Raw genomic sequence first — 14,226 nt, 5'->3', positions numbered from 1 at the left:
CGTTTTATCTTACAACCATTTCCCACATTGATCTTGTCCTAACCTTCTGCCCAAACTACCCCCCAAAAGTGAACCTTTTGTTTTTGTTTTTGTTTTTTGTTTTTCGAGACAGGGTTTCTCTGTGGTTTTGGAGCCTGTCCTGGAACTAGCTGGTCTCGAACTCACAGAGATCCGCCTGCCTCTGCCTCCCAAGTGCTGGGATTAAAGACCTGCGCCACCACCGCCCGGCAAAAGTGAACCTTTTAGAGTTGATGCTTGCAAGGTTCTGGAGAACTCTCTACTCTCTCTCTCTCTCTCTCTCTCTCTCTCTCTCTCTCTCTCTCTCCTTCCTTCCCTCCCTCCCTCCTTTTCTCCCTCCCTCTTACTTTCCCTCTCCTTGTCTCCCTGCCCCCTTCTTCCCTTTTTTTCTGTATATGTTTGGGTGTCAGAGGACAACTTATGGAGTTAGTTTCTCTTTATACTGTGTGGATCTTAGGGGTCAGGCTTGGCAGCAGGCCCCTTTATCCATGAAGTCAACCCTCCCCCCACATACCTGACTCTGGGTTTCTTCTCCTTTCTTTTCTTCCCAAGACCTCACTATGTAGACCTGGCTGAACTAGAAATCACTGTGTAGACCAGGCTGACCGCAAACTCATAGAGATCCACCTGTCTCTGCCTCAGAAGTGCTGGGATTAAAGGTGTGTGCCATTAAAGGTGTGTGCCACTATACACGGGCTCTGGGTAACTTTCTTAAATTTCCTGAGCCTCGGCTCTCTTTCTCCCCAAACACAGCATTTAATACCACTTTCTCAGAGAACTGTGAAGATGACGCGTATCTTAGAGCCTGTTTGGAAAGAGATGATAGTCGCCATTTATTATTTATCTGGCATTATTATGCAGCTGCTGGCTGTGGCGATGTGTGCTCGGTGGGAGAATATGTTGATTTTATACCTGCTGTTTGTGATGTGTGCCAGGTTGTAGGATATGTTGATTTTATTATTGTATTTTGTGGCGAACTATCGCCGCCATTACAAGATGGCGCCGAGAGCCTGATAAACAAGTGTGTTTTGGCATGTTAGACCAACGTCTCTACCGCCTGATCTTGCTCTTGATCTGCCCAGCAACAGCTGCATCCAATCCCATGCGGCCCCGTCTCTTTGGTTCGGAACACGCCCATTCTCCCTGTATATATTCAGCCGCTTTCCGCCACTCGGGGCCCCCTACTTCCACCAGTCAACTGTAACTGAGTGCACTTCAATAAAGCGTGATAGAGAAGAATCCTGTGTCGGTGGTCTTCACTTCATCGCTGGTCGAGTCTTGGCGGGCCACAGCTGGTGCCGAAACCCGGGAACTTCGGCGGACACCGTAGGGGGCCCGAAGAGGATTCAGAACTCTACACGCGAAGTGGTCGACGTCGGTAAAGTATCCTCAGGTATGTTGAGCTTGCTGGTGGGGGGGGGTTGAGCCTGTGTGGTTTGGCATTGCTGCGGTAGTCTTTGGATTGATAATTTTTTTCTGCTGCCTGTGTTTGCGGTGTGATCGTCCCAGAGAGGAGTGCCTCTGCTGCGTGTCAAACTGAAAGTAAAATCCGGGGTAGATAACTCGGTATTTCAGTCCCATCATAAGACTCTCGTAAAGAAGGAAGGTGATGGGCTCGGACAGCAGCAAGGGTCGAGCGCCCGACTTTGTTAGCCCAATACAAGCTTTATTGAAAGAACGGGGATTGAAGATCTCTGATAGCACTATTAAAACCATATTAAAAGACATTGACCAACAGGCGCCGTGGTTCGCCGTGTCAGGGGACTTAAATATCCCTTGTTGGGAGAAACTGGGGAAGGACCTCGACAAGGCAGAGGAAAGACATCAACTTAGAGCAGGTACGATCCCGCTCTGGAAATTAATTCGTGCTTGTTTAAAAGAAGGCAAGCATATGGAGCATGTGAAAAGAGGGCAACACGCGTTGACAGAGCATCAGGATAGCCTCTCAGAGTCAAGCTCAACGAAGGGAGATGAGGATAGCAAAAGAAATGGATCCAAACTGGGAGAGAAGGAGAAACCCAGTAAGAAAAAAAGGGACCCCGATCATGGGATAGAGAAAAAAGGAAATCCCGATCAGGGAGCAAAAGGGGAGGAGGGTGAGAGACCCGTGCCAAGTGCACCCCTCTACCCACCCCTCGATGAATTTTTAGATGAATTTGCCGCCATGGACTTGTATGAGGATGAAGGACTAGAGGGAGATGAGGAACTAACTGAGTGGGAAGAGGAAGAGCGGGAGGAAGAGGCAGCTAGATATGAGGAGGGCCGATATGAACCACAGCCTAGCTATGCTCCACCGCCATACCCAGGTCGGAACAAGCGTGGTACGGCAGGGGGAGCTCATAGACTCTCTCGAAATACTCTTCGATATCTAGCCGAACTTACCCCAATCCCATCTATGGCGTTTCCTGTTTTTGAGGATCAGAACCAGCGGAGGTATCATGAACCAATTCCATATAAACAGCTGAAAGACTTAGTCGAGGCCTCCCAGACTTGGGGACCCAACGCACAGTATACCATAACCTTATTGGGCAGGATATTGAATTCAGCATTAACACCCAATGATTGGTGGGAGATAGCGCGGGCTTGCTTGACCACCGGGCAATACCTAGATTATAGATCTGTGGTGACAGAGGCAGCCCACGCGCAGGCTAGAGTCAACGCTCGAGCACAAAATACAGCGCCATGGAATGCTGGCATGCTTCTGGGTCAAGGCCAATGGGCCGTTAACCAGACAGCTTATCCAGTTCAGGTTTATCAACAAATCAATGATATTTATAAAAGGGCATGGAAAATGATCCCAAAAAGAGGAGAAGTGTCAGGAAATCTGACTAAGATAATACAAGGCCCAAATGAGCCATTCTCAGATTTTGTAGCTAGAATGGTGGAAGCAGCGGGAAAAATTTTTGGTGACGCCCAGGAAGCCATGCCGCTGGTGCAGCAGTTAGTGTATGAACAATGTACAAAAGATTGCCAAAGGGCCATTACTCCCTGGAAGGGAAAAGGGCTAGATGCCTGGCTAAAGGCCTGTCATGAGATTGGAGGCCCATTGACAAACGAAGGGCTAGCCCGTGCCATGATAGCCGCCACAAAACAAAAGAGCCGCCAGAATGGCTGTTTTGCCTGTGGTAGGCAGGGACATTTGAAACGTGATTGTCCAAACAAAGGGAGCTCAAGCAATGGCCCAACGGCGGGCAGACAACCAGGCACCTGTCCTAGGTGTAAGAAAGGGAAACACTGGGCCAATGAATGCAGGTCAACAAAAGATATTAATGGTCAACCCATAAACAACCCATATGTTCCCAGGTCAAAAAACATGCAGAGGGGCCCTCGACCCCAGGGCCCCAAAATCTATGGGGCAATACAGGAGGGGAACATGGATCCTCCCAAATCGCCCGACGAGCCACATCAGGCTCCGCAGGGATGGACCTCCGTGCCACCTCCGGGTTGGTTTTAACTCAAAGTATGGGAGTACAAGCGATCCCCACTGACATGAAGGGACCGCTTCCAAAAGATTCAGTGGGAATTGTTATCGGTAGATCCTCTAGTACAATGAGAGGGCTGCTGGTACTCCCAGGAGTTATTGACCCAGATTATCAAGGGACCATTAAGATCATGTGTCACTCTCCTTTTGGAATTGTTTCTATAGCTCCGGGAGATCGAATAGCTCAGATGATAGTCGTGCCATCCATGCATGAGCGCTTTCCGGCCCATACCACGGAGAGAGGAGACAAAGGGTTCGGGTCTTCCGGAGTAGATATGGCCTGCCTTTCCTTGGAGTTGAACAATCGGCCGATGTGTATATTAAAAATAGAAGGGAAGTCCTTTACAGGGCTGATAGATACAGGGGCAGATAGGAGCGTTATGAGCTGTCAGTTTTGGCCTAAGAGCTGGCCGTTGCAAAAGGTTTCACAAACACTCCAAGGGCTAGGATATCAGAACACACCTGACATGAGTGCGAAGAGCTTAAAATGGAATGTGGATGGCCAAGAAGGATTTTTTCAACCTTTCGTACTAGATCTGCCATTAAACTTGTGGGGAAGAGATGTACAAAAGCAACTAAAACTTATGTTAACCAATGAGGGAAGTTACTCAAGTACTAGCCAAGAACTTATGAGTAAGCAGGGATATATGCCCGGAGCAGGTTTAGGCTGTAATTTACAAGGTAGGCCTGAGCCTATTATCCCAGAGGGAAAACATGATAGAAAGGGTTTGGGTTTTTCTTAGGGGCCACTGAAGATTATATAAAAATTCCATGGAAGACTGATAAGCCCGTATGGATACCCCAGTGGCCCCTCTCTCAGGAAAAACTCCATGCGGCATGGCAGTTGGTGAGAGAACAATTACAACTAGGACATATAGAGCCGTCCACATCGCCATGGAATGCTCCCATATTTGTTATAAAGAAGAAATCAGGAAAATGGCGCTTATTGCATGATTTGAGAGCCATTAATGCACAAATGTCCTTAATGGGCCCGATTCAAAGAGGCCTTCCTGTGTTTTCAGCTTTACCTAAAGGATGGCACGTATATGCCATCGATATTGTTGATTGTTTTTTCTCCATCCCCTTGCATCCAGCTGATAAAGAGCGCTTTGCCTTTACTATTCCTTCATTAAATCATGAGGAACCCGACAAACGATACCAATGGCGGGTCCTGCCTCAGGGCATGGCAAATAGTCCTACTATGTGCCAGCTCTTTGTGGATGCGGCCCTTACCCCTGTTAGGAGGAGTTTTCCTGATGTAAGAATAATTCATTACATGGATGATATCTTACTGGCGAGCCCAGAGAAGGTTAAGTTAGATCAGGCCTTAATTGCCTTGGAGGCAGCCCTGGGAGAGAAAGGACTTTATATAGCTCCAGAAAAGGTACAAAAGACTGAAACGGTGGAATTTTTAGGATCTAAGATTGAATTACAGACAATCAGGCCACAAAAAATTAAGATAGGCACACAACACCTAAAGACCCTTAATGATTTTCAAAAGCTTTTAGGAGATATTAATTGGTTGCGCGGATATCTCCCTATGACGAGGGAAGAATTAAAACCATTATTTAGGATTTTGGAAGGTAATCCTGATCTTAATTCACCAAGGAGTTTAACGGCAGAAGGACGCGAAGCCCTCAAATTGGTTGAGGCCGCAATTCAGAAAGTACAAGTGATGCGCATTGATCCTTTGCGCCCATTAACGTTTTGTATACTTCACACTTCTGGTAGCCCCACGGGGGTGTTTTGGCAAGATGCTCCGGTATGGTGGATACATAGCCATTCTCAAGGCCAAAAAACTTTAACTTATTACCCTGAAGCTGTTGCCTCTCTGGCCTTATTGGGGCTGAAGTTTTCAATTTCTACCTTTGGGTATGCGCCAGATAAATTGATCATACCCTATACAAAAGAGCAGGTAGAGGTCCTTGCTGGTACAATAGATAGTTGGGCCATTCTTGTTACAGCTTATTCAAATTTGATAGATAATCATTATCCCCAAGATAAATTGTTACAATTTTTGTGCCATAATATTATATATTTTCCTATTATTACCTCTCAAACACCGATTTCAGGTGCACTGCATATTTTTACAGATGGATCAAAAACAGGATTAGGAGTTTATCAAGTTATGGGGAGCGAGCCAGTGCAGTTACAATTTCGCCCTGGAGCCCCCCAGGTGACTGAATGTTTGGTCGTTTTGGAAGTTTTCAAGGCTTTTCATTCATGCTCATTTAATTTGTTATCAGATTCCTCCTATGTTGTTAATGCGGTTCGACACTTGGAGGCTACATCACATATTAAAGAACAAAGTATGATTGCGGCAGTCCTTTATCAAATACAACAATGTATTTATAAAAGAGACACGCCGTTCTATATTGGTCACATAAGGGCACATTCAGGCTTGCCTGGACCACTCGCTGGTGCTAATGCCACGGTGGATGCTCTTACGAGAGAACAGCTTGGACTGCTATTATACGACCCAGTACTCCAAGCCTAATCCTTCCATCACAACTTTCATGTACCTGCCGAGACGTTACGCCTCCGCTTTAATATCACTAGGAACCAAGCCAGAGACATAGTCAAATCCTGCCAGACATGTGTGATGTTTCATCACCCGCCTCACACCGGGGTTAACCCTCGGGGATTGAAACCCCTAACCTTGTGGCAAATGGACATAACCCACGTTCCTGAGTTTGGCAAACAGAAATGGGTGCATGTTTCTGTGGACACCTATTCGGGTGTCATTCATGCTTCCGCCTTAACGGGTGAGAAAGTGAGAAATGTAAAAACCCACTGTCTAGAGGCCTGGGCAGCTTGGGGAAAGCCTGTAACCTTAAAAACAGATAACGGTCCTGCCTATGTGGCCCACGGCTTCAGATCCTTTTGCGCTCAAATGCAAGTAGCTCATCTCACTGGGCTGCCCTACAACCCTCAAGGGCAAGGGATTGTTGAACGTGCAAATCGAACCCTCAAAGAGATGCTACAAAAACAAAAGGGGGGTATTGAGGGCTCTGCCTCTCCCAAGGATCGTTTATCACTAGCCCTCTTTACCTTGAATTTTTTAATCTTGGATAATCGTGGCCATTCACCGGCAGATAGACATGCTGGCCACATTATAACATCCACAGAATATGTAAAATGGAAAGATGTGTTAGATAACAAATGGCATGGACCGGATCCTGTAATACAGAGATCCAGGGGAGCTGTTTGTGTTTTTCCTCAGGAGCGGCCCGATCCGGTGTGGGTGCCTTCGAGGTTAACCAGAACAGTGGCAGACAAAGAAGACGCCGGACAGCCCCAGGATGACGAGCCAATTCTCGAGGAAGCACCGTCTGACCCTGAACATCATACTCGCCCTTGCTCCCCTTCTGATGACTGTTAATAGCCAAGACAATTATTTTTGGGCAGTTACCCGCACCTGGCCCATTCCCATGCCGGTTACTAATTTTTCTAGAATTTTGCCCCATTTGTATATAAAAGATTGCCTTTTTGATTTGTCCTGCCAACAAGTAGATTATAGAGAAGAAGCTTATAATGCAACCAGCTACGATTTACAGGGAACCCTTTGCCTGACTAGTAATAGTAGCGCCTCCCTTCCCTCTTGTTTGATGTTAGACTTTAAGATGTTTGCTAGTTATTTAGATCCTTTAAATGGCATTCACGAATCGTGGATGCTTGATGCCATATTTCAGACTCTTAAGCAGGCGAATGGGGGCAAGTCAAGTGGCTCAGGTGATATAAGCAACCAGACTGTTTTTAATGTTACCACCTATACGTTAAATGTTACCGCTGCCCTTCCATTTGTTGTTCAGACAGGTAATTCCAACGGGACAAAAGACAATACCCATAATTACAGCTTACCCTTACCTCGCTGTGAGCGTAGGGTAAATTTTCAATGGCCACCTACATTTTTAAATTGTGTCCCTCGCTTCGACAAGCCCAAACCAGCTTCTCCGGGCTGGTGGCTTTGGAAAGAGTTACCAAAATCAACGAAACAAGGATTAAAAAGGGGTCTGCTTACCTCACCTTGGATTTATTCCAATAATTATGGAGGTTTTGTGGATCTGTCACCTTTTATTTTATTTAACACTTCCAAGTGGATATTAACAAATAGTTCAGGAGTGTTAAATGGGTCCAAGTTGTTGATCCAAGAGAGTGAAGGGGTGGCTAATATTTCCAAATCAAAAAATCCAGTTTGTGTGGATGCCCCGTTTTTATGGATTTTAAGCAATCACTCTACCGACAAGCAGCTTAACTGCTCAAAGACTTCTTGTGTATTATCTCAATGCTGGTCCTTTCGGCACACAACCGGCCTGCTAGCGAAGATGCCTACCTTTGTGTGGGTACCAGTGAAGGCAGACCCAAATGAATTTTCTGTTTTGTCCCTGATTCGGCAAAAGCGAGATTTCGGTATCACAGCAGCTATCGTAGCAGCTATTGCTGTTTCCGCAGCTGCGGCTGTTACAGCTGGGGTAGCTATGGCCAACCAGGTACATGTAGCAAATACCATTAATGAAGTAGTGCAGAAAACCTCAGAAGCCCTGATACAACAAGAAGCTATAAATAAGCATTTGGCTTCAGGAATTTTATTACTTAATAAGAGGATAGATTTAGTGGAAGAAAATTTATATAAGATGTTTGATGTTATGGCTATGAGTTGTGTTTTACGCAAAGAATATTTATGTGTTACTCCTTATTTTGCATCATTTAATGAATCAAAACGATTATCCAATTACTTGAAAGGTAATTGGAGCTTGGAGTTTGAACAATTACAATCCAATTTAAGCTTGAAAATTTTAAGTTTAAATGCTACCAAAGCAGAAGTGATTACACTTGGAGAGTTTACGGACTGGCTGGTTACTACCTTCTCTTATATTAAAGAGTGGGCTGGGGTTGGTGTGATTGGTGTGCTGATGTGTGCAGGGTTGATGGTGGCACTGTTCTTGATTCTAAAGATGATGAGAGCACGCAAAAGGGAGAAGATGGCAATTGTCCGAGCACTTGCAGCACTTGAGGCTGGCACATCCCCCCAAGCTTGGCTCACTATGTTTAAAGAGACTTAAGCCGTGTCTTTGCACCCGACGGGTCCTGTTGCCCATTGCACTCGGAAGAACGGCTTGCCTTACCCGGGTGGCTTGCACCACAAAGTGCACAGGGTGAGCCACCCTGGAAATCATGGTTCCGTGCAGACGGGTTTCCTCTGACTAATTTTCCCGTCCCTGAAAAAACAGAGATTATCATTTTTGCCCAGGGGGGAACCCTCTAATTTCAGCCATGACTGGAGGTCTCTTTCTCTAATCAAACAAAAAAGGGGGAAATGTGGCGAACTATCGCCGCCATTACAAGATGGCGCCGAGAGCCTGATAAACAAGTGTGTTTTGGCATGTTAGACCAACGTCTCTACCGCCTGATCTTGCTCTTGATCTGCCCAGCAACAGCTGCATCCAATCCCATGCGGCCCCGTCTCTTTGGTTCGGAACACGCCCATTCTCCCTGTATATATTCAGCCGCTTTCCGCCACTCGGGGCCCCCTACTTCCACCAGTCAACTGTAACTGAGTGCACTTCAATAAAGCGTGATAGAGAAGAATCCTGTGTCGGTGGTCTTCACTTCATCGCTGGTCGAGTCTTGGCGGGCCACAGTATTTGATACAGTTTATAGGCCCTCTGTCTTTAAATACTGTTTCTACCACACCGCCAGCCATTGTCTTCCCTGTTTCGGAGGTTCTCCTAGTCCGTGCCCTCCCTTCTCCCACAGCTGCCCTGCGTGGTGGAGCTCTCTGAGTATCCCCTTTGCCTTCTGTTCTACCTTCTCCTGGGCAGGTTCCTCCAGAGTTGCATGTCCTCTGTTATTATCTATACATTAGTTACTCTTAGACTGACTACTCCAGTGAAGATTTTTCTTACCCTCAGCCTTTCATAATGAAGGGCTCCTTTGATTAAATATTCCAGCACTTACTGCTTATCCACAAAGTCCACACCTGAGCCATACTCCTAATCACCCTCACCTGAGTCTTATCTTTAGCATTTTCCATCAAAATAAATAAATAAAAGTGTTGTGGGAAGCTCCATAGATGGCTCGGCTGTAAGAGCACTGGCTGCAGGGCTGGAGAGATGGCTCAGTGGTTAAGAACATCACCTGTTCTTCCAAAGGTCCTGAGTTCAATTCCTGGCAACCATGTGGCAGCTCACAACTGTTGGGATCTCCAGTTCCAGGGGATTTAGTGCCTTTTTTTGGGCTTCTATGGGCACCAGGCATGCATGTGGAGGACAGACATATATGTGAGCAAAATACCCAGACACACAGTAAAAATAAAAGTGGCACATGCTTTATTCTAGTCAGAAATCTGGGCTGGTCCCTGTCTTCCACCCCAGGCAAGGGTTTTCATTCTGTTCACCCCACCCTACTGATCATGGCTGCTTCTCTACATCCAAGCCACTGTCAGCTCTGGGACCCTCTTAGATGCCTGTTTATTTTGGTGTGTGTGTGTATGTGTATGTATGGGCACATACATGTGTGTGTGTACATATGTACACATGTGTGTATGCAGGCCCAAAGTCGACGACATCAGGAGTCTCCTTGATTGCCTGAGTTTGAGGCAGGGTATCCCGGTTGAACCCAGAACTCAACAACTTTGATTAGTCTAGCCTTTTCCGGTCTCTCTTTTCCAAGTGCTGGTCATAGGTGGGCTGCTAGGCTCATGTGGCATTTGTGTGAATTCTGGCCATCTGACCTCTGGTCCTCACATCGACCCGGTAAGTGCTTTCCTCACTGAGCCATCTCCCTAGCCCGCTCAGATTTCTAATCGGCTTCACCTGGAGCATCTTCAGTGCCCTTCACCGAGGGAAGCCATCAGAGCCATGCTTTTTCAGTTACAGTGAATCAAATAAAGGTCTAATCATATCCCTATCTAGCTTAGAAGTCCTTCAGTGACCGTGGGAATAGGCTGATTGTTCCGAGAGCACCAGGAATACATGAGGAACTGCAGCATGATGTCAGACCCGGTCATTCCATTAGAGCAGTGCTTCTCACCCTTCAATACAGTGCCTCATGTGTGGTGGCCCCCAACTATAAAATTATTTTTATTGGTATGTAATAATTGTAATTTTGCTACTGTTATGGCTCACAGTGTAAATATCTGTGTTTCCTGATGGTCTTAGGTGACCTCATGAAGACCCCGCCCCCAAGAGGTCCCTTCAGCTGTCTGGTTGGAAGGCAGAGAACAGAAGCAGGAACAGGGCGGCTTCAGAGTGAGCTACCCAAGTTCCCAGAGCCAGGATACACTGATGGAATTAGGATTCCTTCAGTCTCCAGTGGCAGGTGCCCAATTTGAACTGGCCAGGGACAAGAATGTTTTCTCTGGTTTGGGTTACTGAAAAATCTGGGATTTGGATCTGGCAGCAGTAGATATGGTCTTTCCTCCATGCCTCAGGACCATTTTCCTATGTTGGCTTCACATCCCACCAGCTTTGCAGCATCAGGAATGGGGAACAGGACCTGTTTTTTTTTCACCAAAGTATCAGGACTACAAACTGCGCATGGTGATGGCTCACATCTGTAATCACAGCACATGGAAGGCTGGGGGTAGGTAGTACTGTCTCACGTTTGAGGTCAGCCTGGGCTAATAATGAGACCCTGTCTTCAAAAACAAGGCAAATGTGTTTGGGGAACATTGCCCCATAGGAAAAAGTGCTTGCGATGAATGCATGAGGACCCAAGTCTGGATTGCTAGCACCCATGTTGAACATGTTAGCACACATCTATAACACCAGCACTAGGGAAACAAAGGGTCCCTGGGGCTCACTGGTCAGCAAGCCTACCCAAATTAGTGAGTTCCAGCTTCAGTTAGAGACCCTGTCTCAAAAAATACAGTGGAGAATGACGGAGGGAGACACACAATATTAACCATGCCTAAACACACACACACATACACACACGCACACACACACACACGACTACACATATGTACCAGGACTCACACTCACTGCACATGAAATCCCGGGGCTGATTATTTAACATGTCAGTCCCTGGAGCTGGGCCTTGAGACTTCCCTCTGACTTTAGGTGCAAGGTAAGATGTACCTGAACCCTAGGGTCAAACACGGGAGAGGCAAAGTTCCCAGAGTAGGTCCAGCAGTGGCCACTGAAAGAAACAGAAAGATTCCGGGGCAGGCCCGTCATATATCCCAGCACAGTGGTTGGCCGAGGCAGGGTCTGAAGGGCTTGACCTGTTCTGAGATAAGCACAACTTAAGCACATCCTAGCTGACGTCAGTGCTGGTCCATGGATCACGCTTCACAATAAGGAACACACTACAGAGTGGCCACCTCGCTCTGATCCACTTAGGCTGACGTTGGCCTAGAGGCCATCTTTCCGTTTACTGGCTATTCCTGTCCTCCCTGTGCATCTCATACCAGCTGTCCTCTCCACGTAGAATACGTTCCCTCAAAATTCCCTCATCATCCAGGCACCATTTTCAAGATTTTTATCTCCGCCCACCTGTGTGTAATATTTCCTCACTGAATGAAGCTAAGGTTACAACTCTTCTTCAACCCAAGCTGTCTGTAATCGAGACTTGTAAATATCAACCCTGTCCAATTGTAAAAGCACATTTAATCATTCATGAGTTGGATAAACTCTGCTATGTTCATTTGATTTGCTGACAAACCCACAGCCTGAGTTTCAACTCTTTTTCTCCTCTCCAGAGGTCGAGCTTGAGACAGGGTCTTGCCACCTAGCCTTGACTAGCCTGGTACTCACTATGCAGACCAGGTGGGCTTTGAATGTCTGGGGGCCCTGCTGAGTCAGTTTTTCAAGTGCTGGGTTGTACAATACCACCTTCGGATTTCAACTGGCATGTCTACACTGTGTACTTAGTCTTAGATGGTTAGAGAGCACACAAAGAATCCTTTTTCTTGTTGGCACAGCATCCAGGAGCTGTGTGCTGGTCCGTTCTCACTGTCAATTGTGTTTTTGTGTGTAAACAGGTTTATGCTTATGTGTGAGTACATGTGTATGCCAAGGTCTGGGGGTTGATGTTGGTATCTTTTTCGATCCCTCACCACCTTATTCTTTTGTTTGAAGATTTATTTGTAACTGTGGATGTGTGTGTGTGTGTAGGTGGTGTGTGCACATGTTGCAGGGTTCATGAATACCAGAAACATGGGGATCCCTCGGAGCTGAAGTCACAAGTGTGAAATTGGTGTTTGTGAACCACCCCACAGGGTGATGGGAAGAGCAGTTTACACTGTTTGTTTGTTTATTTGTCTTCCAAGACAGGGTTCCTGGAACTCACAGAGATCTGCCTGCCTCTGCCTCCAGTATGCTGGGATTAAAGGCGTGCGCCACCAACGCCCGGCTGCAGTTTGCAGTCTTAACCTTCCAGCCATCTCTCTAGCCCATCCACTTTACTTTCTGAGACAGAGAGGTCTGTCCCTGAACCCGTAGCCTGTGATTTGGCTAGACTCTCTAGGCAGCAAATACAAGCCCCCGGTGTTCTGTGTCTCCCGCACTGGGATATGTATACACTGTGATCAGGTTTCTATTTTTTGGGGTGGGGGTGGGTTCTGGGGGATTGAACTTAAGGACTCATGTTTGTGTCTTAAATCCTGGAGGCTTGGCAATCAGCGCACCCATATTGGAAGAAATCATAAACTTTATCACTAGAAAAACTTGCATATTTAAAGCTTTGGACGAACCACCTGTGAAACCAAGGCCTTCAGCTTCTGACATTTCTCAGATTGGGAAGCTTTTCTGGGCCTCAATGTTCTGGCCAGTTATAGTTTGGGTGTTTAACGAATGTCTTCTCCCCAAACGGTGCCCAGCTGAGGTTAGTACACCTTCATCCATGCCATTAGGATATCACAGAAGCTGGATAGGATCGTGCTCTCTGAGCCGTGTGCGGCTATTGTGCTTATTATCTCATAGTCATGGTAGAAGGTGAAGGGATCATACAGTGTATCATAACTGACAGCAGTAAAAATACTGAAAATAAAATTTAGGTAGGCTGACTCAGCGTGAGGAGGAATATTAATCCTTCTACACATTGAAAAATATAGCATCCAGTTGATCCCCAAGCCTTCAGACAGCCGTGTTTGTCTTCCATTTCCACCCAGGTCCTAGGAGAATTACCAATAGACAGCTCTTACTGGTTTTGTGTAGAATCCTATTTCCCCCCTAGTAAGTTACTCTTGGCTAGATAAAGCTGCCTTCAATTATATTAATTTCTCTCCTAATTTAATTTGGCACAAAAACACATTGGTTCGGAAATTTATCATGTTTCACATGCACAGCGTCCCTGTGGGAAGCACGGAATTGCAACCCTGTCTGCACAATTGTTCACCACGTCTGAATTGGATTCCTTGAATTCTCAAGAACTTATCCTTCCAGCGGGGTACACACACATTTGCATCCTGAGCCTGAGGTCTCCGCCTCTGCAGGAACGTGCATAAACTCAAACATCATCTGTCTCACAAAGCTGAGATCGGGAGCTCCACGGGTTGAGGGGGCGAGTAACGGAAGTTTTGTTTTGATCTTTCCTGGACAGCCTCTAGTCCCGCCCAGAACCTCTGTACCTGCTAAAGTCACAAATCGCCCAAGTGCATCTGCCTAGATTCGGAATTCTTTCCTTTCTGGGAGATCTTTAACCAGGCTGCTGGGTTACCGCTGGCTAGGGCTTTCTGGCCACGCCCATGTCCTGGTCGTATTTTACTTTTCGGGTTCCGGCAG

The sequence above is a fragment of the Chionomys nivalis genome, chromosome 6, assembly GCF_950005125.1.
Source record: "Chionomys nivalis chromosome 6, mChiNiv1.1, whole genome shotgun sequence".
NCBI classification, from domain to species: domain Eukaryota; kingdom Metazoa; phylum Chordata; class Mammalia; order Rodentia; family Cricetidae; genus Chionomys; species Chionomys nivalis.
This window is presented reverse-complemented; position numbering follows the sequence as displayed.